Source organism: Dasypus novemcinctus, chromosome 6 (assembly GCF_030445035.2).
Source record: "Dasypus novemcinctus isolate mDasNov1 chromosome 6, mDasNov1.1.hap2, whole genome shotgun sequence".
NCBI classification, from domain to species: domain Eukaryota; kingdom Metazoa; phylum Chordata; class Mammalia; order Cingulata; family Dasypodidae; genus Dasypus; species Dasypus novemcinctus.
This window is the reverse complement of record NC_080678.1, coordinates 29,292,640-29,315,017: the sequence shown is the minus strand read 5'-3', so window position 1 is coordinate 29,315,017 and position 22,378 is coordinate 29,292,640. Positions and strand designations below refer to the sequence as shown.

Below are 22,378 nucleotides of genomic sequence, written 5' to 3'. Positions count from 1 at the left end.
TTCTTGATAACACTCCTGTGACCACAGGATCCAAAACAGTCAAGTCACCAGAATTGTTCAACACAATGGTCCCTTTGTTCTTTCCAGAGAGATCATTATCTCTAAAGTCAATAATTTATATTTAACCATGTGCAGTATATTTATGGTAATTTAGGCAATGTATGCATGTGTGTGTGCATCTTTGCGTGTGTGTGTATTTGTAATTCTGAAACATATCCACCACTGGCCCATTCTCATGGTGTCTTTATGCATCTTTCTTAAAGGGCAGAAAGCAACAAAGACTGGATATCGATTTGTTTAGAACAAATAAAAGGAGTCAGGTTCAGGCCAGCCTTTATAATCTGTAGCCCATTTTAATTTCATCTTCTTTTATCAATGGAAAACCCTTTTGCTTTTGTACTATCCTCTCCTGGAGGAAGGAATAAATTAAAGAAGTGAACAAAGCTCTCTGGTTATTACATAGAGCCTGCTCTGCCTTACTGCACCTACGGAGATATTGAAAATTACGATGTTTAATACCATGAGCAATGCTCCCACTTCCTTCTGAAGGAGCCCATCTTGCCTGTGTTTGAATTATTAGGTTTTTATTTTTGTTTTTGTTTTTCTTATTCACTAGAGTTCTCTGTGACACTGAAGACAGTGTCGTTAAGTGAGGGCAGGCACCTGAGGGCAACAATCAGATAAGTAATATTCATTTAGAAAATAACACTTTTCTTTTTGCCTCCTTTCTCTTCCCCTTGAGCTTTCCCCATGATTTAATTTATTCATTTACTCATAACGCCTCTGCAGTCCTCAGTGGTAAGGTGTCAGCCAGTTTTTCTTTTCAAGGAAGAGGATGCTACAGAAGCTGGTACCTGAAAAAAAAAAAAAAAAAAAAAAGAAGCTGGTACCTGAAGACCTGGTATAGGTATTCTGATGGGCAGTCAAACTTGGAACTACCTTCTTATTCACTTCATCCCAAATTTCATTGCCGAAGTCCCTCTGTAACCTTTGTTTGAATACTTAAATAACAGTGAATTCAATGCCTCTTGAATTAGTTCTACGTATAGCTTTGAGACGTGATTTCTACTACCCAAGAGAAATTGTCTCAAGTATCCCTTACTCACTGATGCAAATCCAAACCCCTGAAGTCATGCAGAAAACAAAAAACAAAACAACTTTCCTTGTTTCTAATACCATCCATATATTTGAAATCACAGTTCTTCTTCCCCAAGTTTTACCCCTCTAGATTAATGTGTTGCTCACAAATTGCCAACCCCCAAGTCCCAAAATCATGTTTACCTAAATCTTTCCACCTTCTCAACAATCTTATAAATGACTCAATTTCAATATTGTGGGTTTCCTTACTAGCATCTGAGATCTTAGATTTGGGGACAGAAGTAGGTTTACGGGCATCGAGACAATAGTTGAGACAATTGAGGGTGTAGGACGTCCTATGCCTTACCAAACTGACATAACTAGTGCACACCTCTTGTTTACGAGTACCAAGACTCGTCTTCAGCCATGTTACTTTGCTAAACCTCCCTTGGAATAGCATCACATAAGCATACACTTTCATATCTGCTATTTAACTTGAAATTTTGCCAATCCTATTAAATAAATAGAACTGAAACAATGATATATATGTATTTTTGATGTGTGTCAAGCTGTATCTAAGGTCTTAACACCTATCAGGACAGGATCAGGGGAGGGTAATAGATTAGATTTGCTAGAGTAAACTTCCTGGTTTTAAAATCCCAATTTTGACACTTACTAGCTGTCAATATGGGAAAATATTTTTTACATCTTCGAGACTTGGTATCCTTGTCTATAAAATAAAGATGATGAGATAACCGTTTTGATAGCATTTTGGGGGAGATTAAATTAGATTATTAATAAGAATGATAGCACAGTTCCTGATAATATGGTAATGTAGCAAGTACTGAAATATTTGACACTGACATTCTTATAGACTGGTCACTAGAACATAAGCCCTTGGACATCTAGTGTGGGGTCCCTCTCATTGCTCTTATTGTATTACACTGCTGTATCCTCTTTATTTCATGCATTTCCCTAATCCCCAGTTCCTGAAGCTTCTCAAAAGCCACTGATGAGGACTGATGCACAATCATAATTAGTTGTCCTACTGAATTGCCTCTAGATCTTACCCCAACCAACCAAACCCCAAATCGTAAGGATGGGAAAAACACCTGTATGAGTGGCATGTAAGTCATATGTTCAGTTTGGATCCTGCTTGGCCATATTCTTTTGTGACTGAAGTACCTCAACTCTAAAGGAACTAAAAATCAGGATGTTGGAATGTCATGCTCTGCTAGTAAATCAGTAACTAGCTGGTGATGTTATTTTCAAATCCTAAGAATATCCTTGTATGAATGATTGTTCACTTGAGTGGGTGCACTGAGTGGTTTTGGCATAACTGAAACATCAAGCTGGAATATTTCCATGTGCCAGAAATTTGGGCCATTCGACTATCTCTAAGCTCAAATAGCCAAATTTCTACAGACTTCATATTTTTATCATTTCTCTCTTCTTCCTCCATTTTGGACATTCTTTACCTCATGTCTTGGTATTTGGGGGCTATGTGAGAGCAGAAAATTCAGGTAGGAGGGACAGGGATGTAGGTATTTTTTTAAACTACTTTCTTTTTTTCTTGTTCTTCTTCTTTATTTTCTTTTAAATGTTACATTCAAAAAATTTGAGGTCCTCATATACCCTCCACCCGACCTATCCCACCCTTCCCACAACAACCGCTTCCATCATTGCGGTATATCAACTGCACCTGGCAAATACATTCTGGAGCACTACTGCACCACATGGACAATGGTCCACATTGTAATCCACATTCTCTCCCAGTCCACCCAGTGGGCCATGACAGGACACACAACGTCCAGCATCCATCCCTGCAGCACCACCTAGGACAACTCCAAACCCTGAAAATGCCCCCACACCATATCTCTTCTTCCTTCTCCCTACCATCAGTAGCTACCATGGCCACCCTTTCCACATGACTACTACACAGAAAAATTGCATAAATATAAGAGATTGAAATATCTATGAAAATATTACTTAGAGTTTGGTGTTTGGCTCACCTGCCTCAGAATTATAAAGATATATTTCTGAATTCACCCCAAATCTTCTGAATTATGTCTGTTGATTTGGAGCTCAGGAATCTTCCTTTGTAACAAGTATCTGAAGTGATACTGACCTACAATGAAATTTGAGAAGTGCTGAAAAATTGGGTTAATTAATTGATGGTAGAACATATATGAGGGCTTGAAAAATGACTGAAGTGATAAGAAAATTGAATTAACTCAAGCAATAGATGCTGACTAGCACTGACTACCAGGGGAATTCAAAGAAATCAGCTGGGCATCTTGGAGTGAGCTGTGGACTAAGGTCTGGATATGCAAAGCACATAAAATGTAAATGCACACACATGTATATTAAAGTGGGTAATTTAGATGATAAGTACCAAAGCTTATCAAGGAAAAATGAGGCTATTATGAACCCAAATGATCTTCAGGTGTACTTTAAGATAGGACTTAAACTATAGTTAGATGAATGGGTGAGAGAAGAAAGGGTTTTACAAAGAAGAGGAACAACTTGAGGAAATATGACAGGTAGTAATGACTTTGGTATATAAGGGTGACAAAGAATTGGATGGAAAAATTGAGGATTAAACTTCACTAAGTTTTGTTCTGTTTCTAAAAAGAGGAATGGCATGATCTAAGATGCAAGGTTTTAAGGCCTCACTGTGGTACCCTAGTTTGAATGAGATTACTGGATCCAAGTTGTAGTGCATGTATGTCCTTAAAAAAAAACCTGAATTTAGTCCACAGTCTCCTTCATTTCACGTCAGACCCTGGACTGAAAAATATGTAGATCAGTTTCACAGAAGGAGATAGCAAACTGAGCCAAGACAGGACATGCACTTTGAAACAGCAGCGAAAATTCTGTACAAAGTAAAAAGTTGGATTAAAGTAGAAAAAATAAACTGAAATATGTTGAAAGTCAGAGACTTGCCTGCTTTTACTTGACTTTCTATCTGTTTCCTATGGGGCCACACCCCTACTCTGGAAAACCAGATGGACCCTCTTCGGTTATCTATGTGTTTGTTAGAAACATCCTACAAAGCTTAGCTTCATACAATATTGTAGAAATAATGGGAACTGTCAGTCTCATTCATTTTAAGTTAATCTAAAACATAGAACTGCATTCTTTCTCAGGGTTTTTTATAGCATTTAATAATTCTTACACTGTATCCCAAATCACTTTGAAAATTCACTAAAAATTAAACATGTATTCTTTTTTTTTTCATCTGGTAAGAAAGAAGGAAAAAAGAAAAAAAGAAAAATTTCATCCTTTTTCTTGCTGATCCTCAGCCAAGTAGATATCATCCTTCATCCAGGCTCAGAGATTACATTAGGTGTTGAAATACTTTGTTAGACACCAGTGTGTGGTGAGAGACAACAGCCAGATGGGAGTGATAAGGAATGTTCTAGAACTTTTTGGTGAATCGGTCACAGGCAACTGGAAGCTTTTTTATTTTTAGGTGGGAAGAGATATTTGAACTCATGGCTGTGTTCTAACTACATCTTGTAGGAAAGGCAAGTTTGCTATCCCACCTCTAGTAGAAGGGAACCATCAGTATTTGTCCTAGATGTTGGTCTGGATCTCACCTCATTACCTCCTGGCTTATACTTTATAAAAGTTGAACATTAGTAAATCAAGATGATAAATGGATATTTTTCTGTTTTTGTTGTTTTGCTTCACCACTGGGTTCTCAGACCTTGTGTTTTAGGTGACACCATCTCCAGCATCAGAGACAGGCATGTGAACAAAGGCTAAGTCAATCAGTAGAGTCTATGCCTTCATCAACAAAATCTATTTCAGGGCTAGTAATGAAATGCAAATATAGGCAATCAGAGTTAATTTCAGAACTTGTTTGGTTGACCAGAAAAGAGACACGACTTTCCTTTCTCCTGGATTTAACCCCCATTGAGATAGCACACACCACACCATGATGAAAACCTTTTTGAGAATGCAACCACACAGAGAAGGTGGAGTCCAGAGATAGAATGTGGACTGATGAAATCATTGAATTTCAGAATCAAGTCATATCAGAAGACAATCTAACCAAAGACTTTTTCATTTTCCATTCCATGAATAAAACAGTTTCTTCATGCTTAAGCCATTTTTGTCACCGATTAAAAGTCTCAGTTGATATGCTGAGGAGTTATGTGTCAAAAGTATTCAACTACTTTGATTTTTTAAATCAATTGCAAAAATATCATGGCTTTTTTCTTGAAGTTTATGTTCTGTGTGCAATAGTTTGTTTCATTTTAGCTCAATGTTTTTGAAAATCTTTCTTAGATCCTCTTCTTGATAATGGGCTATAACACTTTAAAAAACAACGAAAGTTGCCATGCAAAGGGCCTCTTAGTTCAACCCCAGTGTAGATTAGAAGATGTTTTTGAAACCTGATAATCACCCACTAATGTATTAGTTTTGTAAACAATGCTTTCCATATGTCAGGTTTCCTTAAGCCAGAGACCTGCCATACGAATTCCATATCTCTGAATCCTTTGTGCTGATTCTCTTGGTCATGTCGCCATTACTTTACTCTATGAAATGAAATAAAACTAATTTTCCAAATTATCCATGCTTTCCACAGACTTAAAGTAATTATACTTCAGATTGATTTTTTTCATGTCAAAGCTATGTCAGATCAGACTTTGTATCTGTGATCCTCATGGCCATGATCAAAGGCTAGGATATTGTATTAGTCAGCCAAAAGGGTGCTAATGCAAAATACCAGAAATTTTGGTTGGCTTTTATAAAGAGTGTTTATTTGGGGTAGGAGTTTACAGATATCAGGCCATAAAGCATAAGTTACTTCCCTCACCAAAGCCCATTTTCACATGTTGGAGCAAGATGGTGCTAATGTCTGTGAGGGTTCAGGCTTCCTGGGTTCCTCTGGGCTCAGCTCCTCTGTTTTCTCCACAAGCTCAGCTCTAGACTATCAGGTGAATGTCTCTGTCTCTTTCCCTGGGACTCCACCTTAAGACTTCAACATCGAACTCCAACATCAAAACTCCAACATTAAGAACCCTCTACTCTGTCCTTTGCCATGCCCTTCATCTGTGAGTCCACACCTAACAAGAGGCAGGGACTCAATGCCCTAATGACATGACCCAATCAAAGCCTTAATCATAACACAATCACACCCAGGTACAGACCAGATTACAAACATAATCCAACATCTATTTTTGGAATTCATACCCACATCCAACTGCTACACTCCACCCTCTGAATTCCAAAAAGACATTACAATATTAAAAAAAAAAAAACCAAAAACTTTAAATTAGTAACAATGCAAGTACTAAATCATATGACAATCATTTTAAAGAAATACAGTTTGTCTTGGGGCAAATTCCTGTCTGCTATAGACCTCTGAAACTTACAAAACAATTTATCTGTTTCCAATACACGAATAGACAAAGGATAAACATTTTCATTACAATAAGGAGAGATTTGGAGGGAAACATGAGTCACAGGACCTCTATAGTTCAGTAAATCTGCAGGGCATCCTCCATTCCATTTCAATCTGAGAGTCATTCTCAAGATGACAGTTTTTTTTCCCCTTGGTGCCTCATGGGAACCCATCCTGTCCACAGGCTTGTCCAATGGCCATTTTCTTGGTGTCACTCTCATCAAGCATCTGGGTATCCACCAAGCTCCAGACCTCACCCTCCAAGAGTGTGGGGGTGATTGCCACACCTTACCCAATCTTTGGGTTAGAGTCTTAACCCCCCTAGTATAGTGATATGAAGACAACATTCCCTCTAACCTTTGGCATATAGGCTGAACCCACTTGGAGCAACGAGTTGACCACCTGGCCTTCCCTAATCCGTGGGAGATAGGTCCACCCCTCTCAGACCTGTGGGGTGCTTATCTTAACTGCCCTACTCCTAGGGGAATGTGCTCTACCCTCTCTGTACCATGGGGTAGCAAAACTCTCCCAGAACATTGGGTGGAAACATCCACCCTCTTCAAATGCTGGTGCAAACTCACCCTCTCTGTACACATGGGTGGGGTTCCTCTCTTGGCCCAAGGTGATGTCTTAATTCCTGATCTCAACTTCCATGGTTTTCCTCTTGAATTCGTTTCCCTTTCAATCTCTCCATTCCATGTGCCTTTTATCCCAGGTTGACAGTGGTTTTGTTTACACAGCTCTCTCAAAAAGTCTATTGGTTTAGCATGCAGAAAGCAGGGGTCCAAGCCATCAGACGATAAGACTATCCACAAGTCTTTCTGACATAACTGCATCTTCAATCCTGATTTACAAGTTCCAGGTTTAGTTAAATCCTCCAGTGGGAAACTTTCATCAGGGAGTTTGATTTCCAGAGACTTGGAATTTCCAGAATCAATTTCTGTTTTCTTTGTGTCTGACAATTCAGTCCTCAGCATATCTCTCTCACCTAACATTTTGCTATAAGCTTCAAGCAGAAGCCAAGCTGCATTCGCTGGGTTTATTTTGGAAATTTTCCAGCTAAATGCCCAGGCTTGCCATTTTCAAATTTTGCCTTCCATAAAACTCCAGAAGTTAATCTTGCTAAGTTCTCTGCAACTTTAAAACAAAGATCACCTTTCCTCCAGTTTCTAACAATAGTTTCATCATTTACTTCTAAGGCATCATTAAGTGTCTTTAGCATCTCTTCAAAGTGATCTAGGCCTTTCCCATCAAGCAGCTCACAATTTCTCCAAAAAATATCCCTTACTCATTTATAAAACCATTCCAGCACTGCAGTAATTGCAAAAGCACTTCACCACTCCTCAGTACCAAATTCTGTATTAGTCAGCCAAAGGGGTGCTGATGCAAAATACCAGAAATTGGTTGGTTTTTATAAAGGGTATTTATTTGGGGTAGGAGCTTACAGATACCAGGCCATAAGTGTAAGTATAATCCTGAGAACAGCCTGTCCAAGTTTGAGCCTGTCCAAGTGAGAAAGAGGCTGGGAGCTACCACCTTAACTTCACTCCTGTCAAAAGGGGAAGTAGGGTGGACTGAAAATCACAGTGCTGGTGAGGACCAGCTTCTTTTCATCCAGATCAGATTGTAGTTCTAGCCTCAGCCCGAACCCCACCTCTGGCAGGGAGGAAGCTGCAGGGACCTGTGCATCAGAGAACAGAGACAGGCAGGATAGAGCCACAGCTGAGGATATGTGAGAGAAAGAACTGAAGTCAGGTCTAACCTGAACTCGGTTTCTACATCATCCCCATCTCCAACTCACAAACACTTAATGATATCCCCAAACTTGACCTCCAAACTTCCATTTACTTGAAAATGTCCATGATTATGTCACTTTCCCTAGAGAATATTTGATCTTCATTCTTTCTCTATTCATCCTTGAGTTCCAAGTATTTGCTTATCACTCTCTGGATGCTCTGGAGGACAGAAAGATTCACCTCTTCAGGATGCTCCCTATAGGATCACATAAGCTAGTAGGAGTAATGGAAGAAGAATATTTGTGGCTTACTGACTATTTAACAGGCTAGCATATGGACATATTTTTTTTCATTTAAAATCCATCATACTGTAAGATTATATTTACTTTTTTTTTTTTAAAGAGAGGACACTGAGATTCAGGGATATTAATTGATTTGTACAAGGTCACAGATTTGTCCCTGGGAGAACTTTGATTTGGTCCCATGTCTGCTGATTTCAAAATTAATTATCTTTCAACTGCATCATGTGTTTTTAAGTGTCTGTAATAAAGAATTATAAAAAAACTAAAAACAAAAAACAAAACTTTAAAACTGTAGTAAAAGATATAGGAGCAGTTCCATAGAGATGTTAATGAATGTTTTCTTTTTCTCAAGCTGTGTGCCTAGTGGATGCTACAATGACATTTGCCCTTCCTTTCATCATCCCATCCAGACAATCATTAAATGGGCTTGTGTGCCTTAGATCATTACATGTATCCTAAGCAAACTGATGGGCTAAATATTCACAAGCTACTCACCCAGGGAAAGAGTTAAAAGAATATTAGTTTTGAACACAAAATGTTTTCAGTGAGAACAGCTGCAGCCAGAAGCTCACTATCTTTTTGCCTAAACATCAACACATCAACACTTGCATGGCTCTTTCTGAAATGAATGAATACTTGCATGAATGATTTAATCAAGAAGTATGTTACCCTTACCGTCCTTTCTCCCTATCTTACAGGCATAATTTTAAGCAACTACTATGTGGCAAGCACTGCTAGAAATAAAGCAAATAAGAATTACCCTGTCCTCAAGAACTATAAAATCTAACAAAGAAAAGGAGACAAAAAGAAAGAGTGGTGGAATATGACTCATAATGTGAAGAAAACAGAAAAGGATATCTCTGATAGGAAATTGTAGAATAGGGAGAAATCACTTCACAAAATGTTCACAGCCTCCAAAAATCTATTAGTATCGGGTTGACAGGACAACGGTAGCTATTCCCATTTTTAGGTCAAGCGCCTGAGGCACGAAGAAGCTAGTTAACTTTTCCCAGAAGATATGCTTAAAAGATGGTAGAATCAGCACTAAAAACAGCCTCATGCCTTCATTTTGTCTCTCCACACTCGGTCTCAAGAAAAGATAGAGCATATTTCAAAAATGCTAATTTTAAGACTTCAAATATAGTAATAAGTTATGCCAGTTCACTTCTAATTAAACAATTCAAAGCTGATGGGGTCTGATTTGTGCATTATGAATCAGAAAAGCCTATTTCAATATGCAGGAATAATCTTAAAATTTAACATTAAAAATGAATATCCTTGAATGCAAGCCTACTCCTTCTTGTCCAGATTCTACATCATCCCATTTTACTGCCGGAAGAAATGATTAGTCAGTCCATTAATATGTCAACATTTACTCACATGTAGATGATACAAACCAACTTCTCAGTGCCCTGTCTGCACACTGGCACCAAGCCCACCTCATGAGACCAGCTGTGGATATTTATTTCCCTAATTCTCCATTTCAAAATGTGGGAACAGTCCCAGTGATATTAAGTACCCCGCCTGGTCTCACTCAGCTGAAAGGAATGGATACAGGATTTGAGTGGCTCTTGGTGAGGCTGAGCCTTTGCTCTTTCCTATCAGTTTGTCATATCCTTATCTTGTACTCTGTTTGCAGTTAGAGTTAACAACTAGAGATTTTAGGTACATGATATTTGAGAACCCAGACTTACCTCCCTCACCACCACTTCTGGTATAGAAAACCTTCTTAATCCTAGAAAAAAACACAATTGGTACTGAAAATAACCCCGCTTTCTCTCAATTGAGGTTTCTTTCCTGGGTATCACTATGCCTTACATGAAACAGCAGTATAGCTATAGGCTGAGTCCACCAATGAAACTTAGACGCAAAATTCTTCCCTTTCTCAGCACAACTGATATGGAAATGTGCAGAAGCCGCTGGCTAATGCTCAGATGTTGGTTTTATTTCCAAGATGCTATGGCCATAATAATGTCTGAATTTGAAGATTTGTTAAATTACTTGAATCTACTTATGTGAACCATTGACTATTTGAATGTGAGTTTTCAAAAAATGGATTAGAAGAGGATACATCATGATTTTATCACGTCATAATAAAGAAGGCAGTCTTTCAAAGCAAAGTTTAACAAAATAAATCAACTTGACCCACATTCTGTAAATAATATTCCTTGGTGGAAGAGAAAAGAGACTGAGAGAAGAATACCCCCAAAACTATTATTTTACTTTCCATGCACTTATTTAGCCCTTAAAATAGGTTGTAAGTGATGGGAGGAAAGAAATAAGATTCATACTGAATTATAAACACAAATGAGTTCCATATATTATTTATCTGCAGTGATGTGGTGTTTGGTGGTATCTGAGCATAACGAAACATATGGAGGGGCCTCCATTGCATACAGATTTCCTATAATACAATCTATTCTTTTTGCATTTTTATTTAAAGATCCAATCATGGGTAATGAGAAAGAACTTGAAAAAGTCTATAACTTTTTTTTCCCTTGTCTGATTTCCAATAACTAAACTTTGAAGTATAGCACTCACATATATACTTGGCACTATATAGTAATTTGGTATATATAGATCTAATATCCACCATTTTGACAATTAATGATCTCAAATGTTGACTTTTATGATTAATCACTGTTCCTCTACAGGATTTGGGAGGACAATAAATAGACAAGTATACGTAAAGCACCTATCCAAGGGCTAGGGCTGTTGGGGGGTGCGGGGAGAGACAGCCAGACAGAGAGAGAGAAAGAGATAATGAGTGCATGAATGTGTTTAGAATAATGCCTGACACATAATACGTATTTAGAAAACATTGAGCTTATTTCCATGACTAAGGATTTGAAGGGGTCTATGAAAATATCTCTCAACTGTGTTCCACTTGATTTAATGCCAGTATGTGAAGTTGAGACTCTCAGATTCCAATCTCGATTACATTTGATCTCTCCTGTGTGTTTTAAAATGTGTGTGCTCCCTGGTCTGTGTGACAGATTAAATTTTGTATCCAGTTTGGACATGTTCCCCGTCTCGGTCCACATTCTGGTGAGTGTGATCCCATTATAAATAGGATCTCTTCAATACGTTACTTCAGTTAAAATATGGCCCCGCAGAATCAGGTCGGGCTTTAATCTGGATTAGTGTAGTCCTTTACAGGCAGAATGAAAATCAGATGAGAGAGAAGCCAAGAGAAATATCATCATGTGACAGAAAAGCCAAGGTCCAAGAATTGTCAACAACCGGCCCCAGAAGACAACAGTCTTTAGGATAAAAGCCTCACCTTGCTCATGCCTACATTCTTGATTTCTAGCTTCAAAACCATGACTCAATAAATTCCCATTGTTTAAGCCAATCCATTGTATGGTATTTGTTTCAACAGCCATGAACTAAAATAACCTAATTTTAAATATTTAGTTAGGAAATTTTATGGCTCTTATGCTATCACTCTGCTCCCCTGTGTTCATCTTGATCAGAACTATTTAATCCCAGCATTGTTTCATATAAGGCCTCTGGATCCTTTTTAATACATACTCTGCATGGCCATTTATTAAATGATCCAAGTCAGCACATGAGAGGTAACTTCTTTGCCATTACTCTACTGGAAATGCAACTTAATGACATTGTTCTGAACTGCAATTTAAGAAGGGAGTTAAGCGGTTGGAGGATGCTAAAGTACGAAGGCGATGACAATGACTGATATTCCTTTTAACATCTGCTAAGCCCATTCCTTGTCATGGATACTTATTGTTCATTACTCCAGCATAAAATTTATAAGAACACAAAATTATCACATTTTGGAAATTTGTCAATATGAGAATCAATTAATAAAATATCCAGTTTCAAGCAGGTAGCACTGTAAACATGACAGCAGCATTTATCTTGTCAAATTGCTGGGGGAAGGAAGAATACAGAGAATGACAGCTGACAATTACTTTTAGCATGTGGAGAGATATCACTGCATTTTGTCTCTTACGTGTGGGAAGGTCAATTAGCTTAAAAGGCAGAAATTACAAGGAGGAAGAAAAATGAATCAATGCAGAATTTATACTGAGGTAACTAAAAATAGGGGAGTGCCCTCAGAATATGATCTATAGTTTGAAGAAAATGCAAAAGGGGAGAATTTTCTCACTGGGGACCTCCAAGAAAACAAATGGCTCCAAATTAAAAATAGAAAATTTTTTAAGTGTGAAAAGAAAGTATAGAATAAGTGTTAGAAGGGTCTCTATTGTTCTATCCTCCCAAGAAGCTGCAGAAAACCATCCTGGATTATGTCTTTCCTATGACTCTATCTAGAACAGAATTCACTCTCCTGAGCATAGCCCAGTGGCCCAGTGTTGAATAAACAAAGCTGATAAGAAGCAAAAGTTGTTGGGAGTTAACTGACAGTCCTTTGATTTATGAGAAATAAAGGCCTGTTGCAACCATAATGCATTCATTCTTTTGAACTGTTCAAAATGTTTCCTTCTTCGACAGGAGTGATGTCCCTGAGTCTTTTGGCTGGCCCTGACTCTCCGGCTATCCTGGAGTGGGCCAGAGGTGGACACCTAATTCAAGTTGAACCAAGTATCTTCTCTCTCCTAGACAACTATAGTTTGGATTTAGGATTTTCTGAGAGCTAAACTTTGTGAAAAAGTTACAGTAGGTATAGTTTAGGTTTGAGAGGCAGTCGTTTTATACCACCATCTTGTCTTAGTAGCAAATGAAAATTGCAGAGAGAGAGACAGTGTCAGATTTCCTGAGAAACATATAGATAGAAGATGAAGAGGAAACATATCCTTGTTCTTAAGAGATTTTTTTTTTTTAAGGATCTAGTCACTCTTATTTAGGCCTGGCTACATTCTTGGTCAACATGATTGGTCAGAGTGAAGTTGAGCAGAGGGAACCATAGCCTGTTTAGGCCAAATTTAACCAGTGCTTTAAGCACTTGCTTTGCCTTTTAAAAGAACCACTGAGTTGGTGGCCTTGGCCTGGTTCTTAACCAGATTCATTACTTTTTTCACCATTTATGGCCTTCAGATCTTAATCACACTCCCCAAAGAGAGGTGTTCCACAAACCTTAGACATAGCATGTCAATGCAACTTCCACAGTTTCTGATTTGCAGGATTAGCACTGAGTTAATATTCCTTTTCTGAACCAACACACTACCAGTTCAATCTTTCCAGTCACACTCAAGTATGGGCATAAGATGAATCCATGTGCTTTCCATGACTATATTCTTTAAATAATTCCAATATGCCAGCTATTTACTGTATATTATGACTGACACTTATAGCAACTATAAATTGTATATTAATATTTCCACTTTATGAATCACAGAGAGGTTAGGTAATGGGCCAAATGCAGAGAGTTTGTATACAACCAGATTGGAATGATCTATCAGGACTAGCTGTCTCCACAGTACAAAATTCTTTGCAATGCAACAAATTGCCTCATCCTCTTCCCCCTAGATAGACAATCATCTGCATATCACTTGCTCAACCATGCCTATGGCCAGTAAAATAAATTTACCTTATTCAATGCCCAAACCTAAACCAATGCAAAGTGTTCCCAGTCCCCACCCAGACATACATGGATATGTGAATTCAACTATTGGGTAGAAAGCTTATATTAAAGACAAAGGTATCTCTTGGATTTAAAATAAATATGAATATGACATAGAATATTGTTTTCTTTTTGGTTTCCCAAACTGTTGTCTAGTTCTTTAATCTCACCTTGCTACCTTAACTCCCCTCAGCATAATTCCACCAAAGAATCCCCCAGTGCACAATGAATAACATTTTATAAACAGTTGCAAAGTGAAGTTGGAGAGAGGAAGACCCCAGGTTCTGAACATAGGATCTTAAGCAGAATTCAAGATTTCTTGAGCATGGACCATACTACATGCCTTCTACTAAGCATTTTATATGTGCTATCTAACTAAATATTCATACAAGCCTAGACACAGTATAAATATTACACTTTGCAGATGAGAAAACTGAAACTCATAGGGCATGAGAAACTTGACATTACAAATCTTGTTGATGCCAAAGGTGGATAGCATATCAAAGTCTATGGACTGTCAAGCCCATGCACTTACCACCATTTTATTTTCTTCCAAACTGGAGAACATTACTCCCACAAATTCTCGTCTTCTCTCCTTCAAACTTGTTGATGTTCATTTCATCCTGAATTTCACTTGTTATTTTATCTTTGCTCTATTAAATTGGTTCTCAGAATCAGAATTAACTGGAAGATTGATAGACCACAGAATACCAACCCCAGTGCAGAATTACTAAATCACAGTCTGCTTTTTAACAAGATCCTCTTGTAATTCACTGCACGTTAAAGTTTTGGAGCATTTCTCAAAGCATTACTCCCTAGTTCACTCATTCTTTTCTTTTACTTTATCCTCTCCCTCCCTCTCTTTCTCTCCTTCTATGCAATATGGAGAGAAGCAGGAGAAGCAAATGACCCATTTCTTTATATGCCTTCTTTGCAAATATGTATTTCAATCAGCTGCCCCCCAAATAATCCTTCAGAAAATCTGTTCCCATCCAGTCATTGCTTCACTACTACTCCCCTCCAAATTACTAGACCGCTTTGAGTAATTCCACTCTCTGCAACTGTTCTTGGAAATTCATCTGCCTGTGGTGGACTCCTTACAAATCCTTTCCATATTCCATATTTCTGAGGAAATATGAAGGCAGATTTACCCATCAACAGGAACCTCCTCCCCCATCCTCCACCCATTCTTCTCCAATTCCTGTGAGGATTTCCAAGCAGCTCCTTATAAAAATGCTTCTCTATTCATGCTGAGTTCAGCTCCAGGCTAGTGGTAATAAAAAGCAGTTAGCAGAAAGCTTATTTATATGTTTTCTATGTCCTGAGCCCCTTACTTCATTACTGTCTACACAGAGCTTTAGATCTGTCAGGGATGATAAAGGATGATCCTCATAATAAACTCCACCTTATCCCCTTCCACCCATTACTGATACAAGTTATGCCCATCAACTATCAGAGGCAAAGGGGAAAGTCTACCTTTCTTTAACATGTAAAAGCAGAAACATTCTGCTTTCTTCTTTGAGTGTGAGATAAGGACCAGAGAGCCAGGGAATGTGGTATTCAGGAGGTACATAAAACTTGCATTTTATTCCTTTAAGAAAATAATTGGCAAAATCACCCACCTTTGGATCATTTGCTCAGTTGAAGGTTAGAGATTTTTCTCTTTGAAATTTTATCTTCAAATAAGAGGAAAGGGAAGGTAAAAAGAGCCAGAAAGACATACTGACTGACTGACTAATTGGCAGCAGGAGAAAAGACATGAAAAAATGGAAAGGACAGCAGCTCCCTTGAAAGCAGCCAGCGAAATAAAAGAAATGATACTTTGGTATGGGAAAATGCCTCTCTTCCCAGCATCTGCCTCTTTATTATCTCTAAATCTGTCAAAGTGGAACAGCACTTACACGAGAGGTTTCATAATAAATATCAGTCTTTTCCTACTTTACCTTTTTGTCAGCTTCTTTGGAAACTTGGGAGTTCCTCTTCATGAGGTACAAAAAGATGACTTTCAGTTTTACTGATTGGTCATTAAATTGAAAGATTCTTAGCAAATGAGGAAGGAATGGGAAAATACATGATGTAGGTAGTTTTCTTTTCTCACCCTTTTCTTTTTTTTAATTTTTAATTTTTTGTCTTTATTCATTTTTTTAATATTATCACCCTTTTCTTAAATTACTTAAATTTCTTATATTACTGTCCTTGCTCAAGTATACAATACCTCATTTTACTAATCTCCCTGTCCTTTTACCCTGCTATTTCAGTCCAAATGGTCCAGTTTTATGCTTAATTATAGGCTACCATCTGTTATTGACCTTTCACATGTTTCATCTTGATTCCACAATTGGTGGATAAACACTTGGAAGGAAGTCATCTAATCCAATATACTGCCTCTATCCCCCAGTCATCTTACACAGACTATGCCCACAAAATACTGGGACTGCATATTAGAGGACTATACACATGATATCTATTTAGAATAGTCATCTGCGATATAGGGAAAATTAATCTGCCCTTATAAGGCTACTATGAGAAAAATTAAGATCAAATAAACTGCATATTTTTTTTTCCCTTTCAAAACAGAGCCCAAATTTGTTCTTTCTTTTACTTTTTACCTTTCTTATTCCTTCCTTCCCTCCTTCCCTTCCTTACTTCATTCCTTCCTTTTGGTTCTTCTCACCATGGGCTTTCAATGCCTAACGTAGACTACAAAAGGCACTTAACATGGTTATAAGCCTAACAAATTCTACATTCAGATTCTACTTTTCTCATTTTCCTTATAATTTCATGTTAAATTACTGCCACCATAAATATTCATTTACAAAGTTCCCTTCTTCAAATGGAGTGGATATATATAGGTTTTAATTTTTGAATGTACAATGCAATGTCACACGGAAATGTTTGGAAGCACATTAAACACGTACGAGTAGAAAAACATATGCAAATTCTTCTGAACAGTTCTCCCTCTGCTTTGGCCTATGGAAATCTGTGTAAGTTAGCTCAAAGGGCAGGCTGGGATGGAGAAATGGAGTGGAAGGATGTCTGAGACCTCTCGACAACACAAGGAAAACTTTCCTTCTTTCTTAGTGATGTTATAGAGAAAAGAACACTCCATCATTTGGTAAAGACATGAAACTGAGAAATGAGAGCAACTACTTTCTATTGTCAAAAGTTTGGTAGGAGAAAAGAAAAGGTAAATACTCCTTATTTCATCATTTGTTTCCTAATTAAGAACATCAGCACAGAGGTACCCCTGTATTTTGGAACTTTTATTTGTCTATTACTGTGAGCAAATATTTGCAAAATGTAATGAGTCACTAGAATATTCACAGTCCTAGAAACACATGGGAACTAATGAAAAAAATTTCTAGCATAGAAAATGAGAACAGAGTACTGAGTTTCTAAATAAGAAAGGTTTAAAACAAAGAAGTTTCAAGGAAAGCATTTTGATGAAGCCCTGGTTTTAGCAACCTTATCATGGACAGGTTTACAGCCTATTTTAATTGGATGGAAGATGGCTGTTAATGTACACTATGAGTGTATATAGGTGTAGGGGAGTCAGAAAATGGAAAAACATGTCCTTATTCTATTGCTGAATTTGGTAACAGGCCTCATAAAGGGTCTGGTAATTTACTTAGTGTGTCCCTACAGAAGTGAATGCAGAATAGTGCAGAAGGGGATAAACTTTGAAATCAGACCAACCTATTAGTGAGCACATGCTCCAGCATTTTCTAGCTGTGTGTCCTTGGACAAACTCCCTCTCAATTTAGTTTTTCTCATCTTAGAAATAGGGATAATTCTTATTGAAAGATTAAATGAGAAAATATGTAATGCCTTTAGCATAGTTCCTACCACCTGAAACACATCAAATAAATGTTGGCGATAATACTGCTGGTGATGGTGGTGACTATGGTGATGGTTTCCATAGTGATAATGACGATGGTGATTTCAGATCTTACATGCACAAGAAGGCCTTGTCCTTGGATTTTTTTTTGGAGGCAAGGCAAACTGAGAGATAGGTTTTGATATGAAAATAGTTAAGATTTTATAAAAAGTCCTTTGAAACCCATCAAAAATATTCATGGCAAATTGTAGAGGCATAGAATTCAAGGACCAGAAAATCTGAGGAATAAAAAGAAGGAAAGCTAAGCGTCTTCATTTTGTAACTCTTGAAGGAGAATTGAAGGTCAGTGAGTAGGTTGACAGCATCTAATATTCTAGACTCGTAATCCAGTACTCTTTGAACCATAATACTCTGGAAACCACCCACCTTACTCCCAAAACACTGTGACAAATTCTCTAAGAGATGAATTCATTAGAGGTATTACATAAGAATACATATGAAGCCAGTTCTGATAAACAGGGGGGAAATGACCAAAAAGTGAGTAGACAAATCTGTTTGGCTCTCTGCCCTGTCCAAAGAAAGAGGAGTACTCAACTGCACACATGTGCCACAGACCTGTAGAGCACAAAGTTCTCTATTATTTATGAAGCCTAAAAAATATCTCATGGGATACCTACATCAATGGCAATATAAATATTTCATAATGAAATATTTGAAAAAAATTTCTAAGTGAAATCCCTGCCATAGAAGAGAATGCCAGCTAATAAAGAGTAAGAAAATTAATATTTTGTAAGCATGAATGCAGCAGACAATACAGGTAAAATCACCCAAAGCTGTTAAAAGGAGATGATAGAAGTTTGAAGAGCAAAAGGGTGATACGTTTGTTCTGATTTACATATGTTTTTCCTTACAATACACATAATGATCAAATGACCATTGAGGACTTGAGCTACAGCCTGGGGCTCTCCAGGAATTTAAATTCAACAGTGTGCTCTCAGGACTATGTACCAGTCATGGACAACTTAATTTATAGCTGCATCTTTGAGATAGAATTTTGCCATTCCTGTAATATGAATCTGGGCAGGAATGCCTGGATCAGTCAAGGATATCTGAGAGTATTTGTAATGAGATTCTGGCAAGCTCTGGAATGGACACTGAATGCAACCTTTTTCAGAGACCCAGGCTAGAGTGGTGGCGAGTTTCTTTACCTCAGATAAATATTCAAGATTTGATGTTCTGCCAGGGAGATAAAATATGAGTCTAAGCTAGACACATTTGACACCTTGTCCCTCCTTCTCACTTTGCATCTCTTGCATCCACTACAAGCTTTGTCCTTTTAATCCCATGATGAAAGGAGCAGTCTCAATGTCTAAGCCTGCTGCTCAGTTCACTATGAAATTTTCCTGATGCTTGAGGAAATATAGCAGTAAGATTCTGCTTTCCTCGGTAGGCCTGTCTTCCTGCTTGAATGCACATCCACAAATTCAAACAGTGTTAAGGAATATTGATGAAGTAGATGTCTTTCCAAGAATGATGGCCCAGGAGGAAAACAGGAAAAGTGCATAGTAAGCAATCAGGGTATGTAAGCAGACCTTAGAGAAACGCCTCAAACATGCCAGAACACTGAGACACTCATCAAAACTAATGGAGTGTTTGTAGAAAGATGTATGTTTGCCAGGCAAAGGCAGGTGGGGAATGAAGTGAGAAGCCAAGTAAAAGGGCTGTGTTTATTATCTAGGGACTAACAGCACGGTGGGGGAAGAAGACAGCTCAAAAGCAGCCAGTTTGGCAAAGAGGCTGAAAAGTAAGTTGAAGACATAGTGAACCTTTGATATTTTATCTGCCCCCATTCATTACCCCTTCTGGTTATATACCTAGCCCTCCATTTTCCTTGATGAACTACCCCTCCACTACTCTTAGTGTGTTGTTAAGGTGAGGGAAGAATGGAAAATGAGAATGTCACATCCTCTGGCCACAGTGATTTATGGTTAGTCACATGACCCAAGTCAGCACAACCTGCTCCACTGACACACGCAATGCTAGATCTTTAATTGCAACTTGTTGGAAAGGACTATCTCTTTCTGCTTAACTTAAAATAATAGGTGTCCTCTGTGAAAGAGATGCCAAAATGCAAAACATGTTCAGAGATATTAATGCCAATAAGAGAAAACGGGGAGAAAGCTGGGAAGATTGAGAGATAAGATTTTCTCTTGCTTTGATTGGGTCAGGCTTCTGTGAAAAAATGCCCTTAGGATATGTAAATGCCCCTTTATCTAAATGAGAGTCTACTGAAGACCAACTTTTATATTTCCAAGGCTTTAACAAAGGTCTTAGAGGTTCACCTTTAATTTGCACTTTTGTCCAATTCTCATTTTATTTGGAAAATATTTTAGTTGCTGGGAAGACTGAAGATGAGAAGCAGTTTTCCAAACATGGATACCCTACGCCTTCCATATCCTTTAAATTTTACTTGGAAACTAAGCAGTTCCTTCTTTAACTCATCTCACTCTTCTCATAATTTTTCATAGGCAGCTAAATGAAGCCAATGAAAACTTAAAAACTCTCCATGGAAATTATTGTTCCAAGGTTCATGAGTCTACTATGCAAAATTTTATCTTCCAAGTTACCACAGGTGATGGTTTCATTTACATAACTCGGATTGTCATTTTTTTCCAAGCTTTCTATAGCCATTTCCTCATCACTTTTCCATCTTTATTGGATGATTTGTGCACCATTTTTACAGTCCTGGCTAAAGTTTTTACTGGACTTAGTTCAAATCTGAATTTAACTTCTAAACACAGTGGATCATGCGTCTAGCTTAGAACACAAGGCTACAGAGAGGACAATGCCGAAAAAACAAAATTAACTTATAAGATGCTAACCAAGTGGAGAAATCAGCATTCTTCATTAAAGGCCAATATTCTGACTCATCTTTATTTATTTTTCCAAAAATACTGATCCCCACAAGGATCACACCAACAGTAATGAAGCAGAAAAATTATGAATGTTAAGAAATTAATGCGCTCCATAATGGGTTATAAACTTGTACATCTTCATTGCTCATGCACTTTGAAAAGCTCCACAAATTTTAGACCTCTTTAATTTAAAACTGAGCAGTTTTAGTTCTTTAAATTATAGTGAAAATAATTTATCTATCATTAGAATTGTTCAATACATTCATTAATCTACAAAAAACATCCTGCAGAAAGTGGTTTTCAAAATCTCCACCAATTACTCATTTAGCCTGTTTCAGATATGAGAATGGCTATTTTCTAAGGATTCCAAAACTAGACTTAAGGCAAACCTACATAAGCATCACAATTTTAAAGGCAAAAGTTAGAAAGAGAGCTGCTTTAGTTACCACGTCCGCCTTGGCATGGGTAGGGCCATTACTATGGGCAGTGGTCCATATACAAAGCACTCAGAGACCCTTGACAATATAGAGGGGCATGTGGTGATACCTCTAGGGCACAAGGAGTATATTTTCTCATCAAATCAGTTGGGGTCTGTGGATTTGTCTATTCCTAATGTTCCTTCTCTTAATGACACCATTAGCTATTTGCCAAGTAGATGATGAAGACTTGAAAATATTCAGATGAAGAACAACAGAGGAAGATATATTCATGTCTCTTGATGAGCTCCATCCATGGTCCTGTTTATTTGATTGTTTCTTTGTTTAAGTAAACTGATCATTTATTGAGCTGTTCTCTGTTTCTCCAAGGAGAACACTTGGATTCATATTCAAAATACACCAGAAAGAAGAAAGAGAGGGGAAACGGACTTGGCCCAGTGGTTAGGGCGTCCGTCTACCACATGGGAGGTCCGCGGTTCAAACCCTGGGCCTCCTTGACCCGTGTGCAGCTGGCCCATGCGCAGTGCTGATGCGCGCAAGGAGTGCCGTGCCACGCAGGGGTGTCCCCTGCGTAGGGGAGCCCCACGCACAAGGAGTGCGCCCCGTAAGGAGAGCCCCCCAGCGCGAAAGAAAGTGCGGCCTGCCCAGGAATGGCGCCCCACACACTTCCAGTGCTGCTGACGACAACAGAAGTGGGCAAAAGAAACAAGATGCAGCAAATAGACACAGAGAACAGACAACCAGGGGAGGGGGGGAATTAAATAAATAAATAAATCTTTAAAAAAAAAAAAGGAAAGAAAGAAGAAAGAGATATTTGCAATGATATTGTATTACATTTCTCAATCTCCAAGTTTTATGCATCCAATAGAACCTCATTGTGTGATGATTTCCTAATAATGACACAGTATAAAGGTGAAAGTGTAACATACAGAGTAGAGCATTGATGGGCTGGAAAACTGGCAGAATTCCAAACAGTATTCTCAGAAAAGAGAGACACATAATGTATGGGGAAAGCCCAAGCTTTTTTGTCTGTAGTCCCACCATACAATTTTTGGAATAGCTGGCCTAAACTGTCTTAAGAAATCGTGTGCATTCCAGCAATATGGAGCTAG

General features: G+C 38.0%; 1 long non-coding RNA gene across 1 annotated transcript in view; it reads right to left on the bottom strand.

Moving 5' to 3' along the window:
- The window catches only part of LOC139439216 (uncharacterized), a 298,744-nt gene extending 283,924 nt beyond the window's left edge, over positions 1-14,820 (bottom strand). Inside the window, exon 1 of the long non-coding RNA XR_011648997.1 lies at positions 14,612-14,820. This is a non-coding gene — a long non-coding RNA (uncharacterized lncRNA). The remainder of the gene's footprint in view (positions 1-14,611) is intronic.
- Between the last annotated feature and the right edge of the window lie 7,558 nt (positions 14,821-22,378).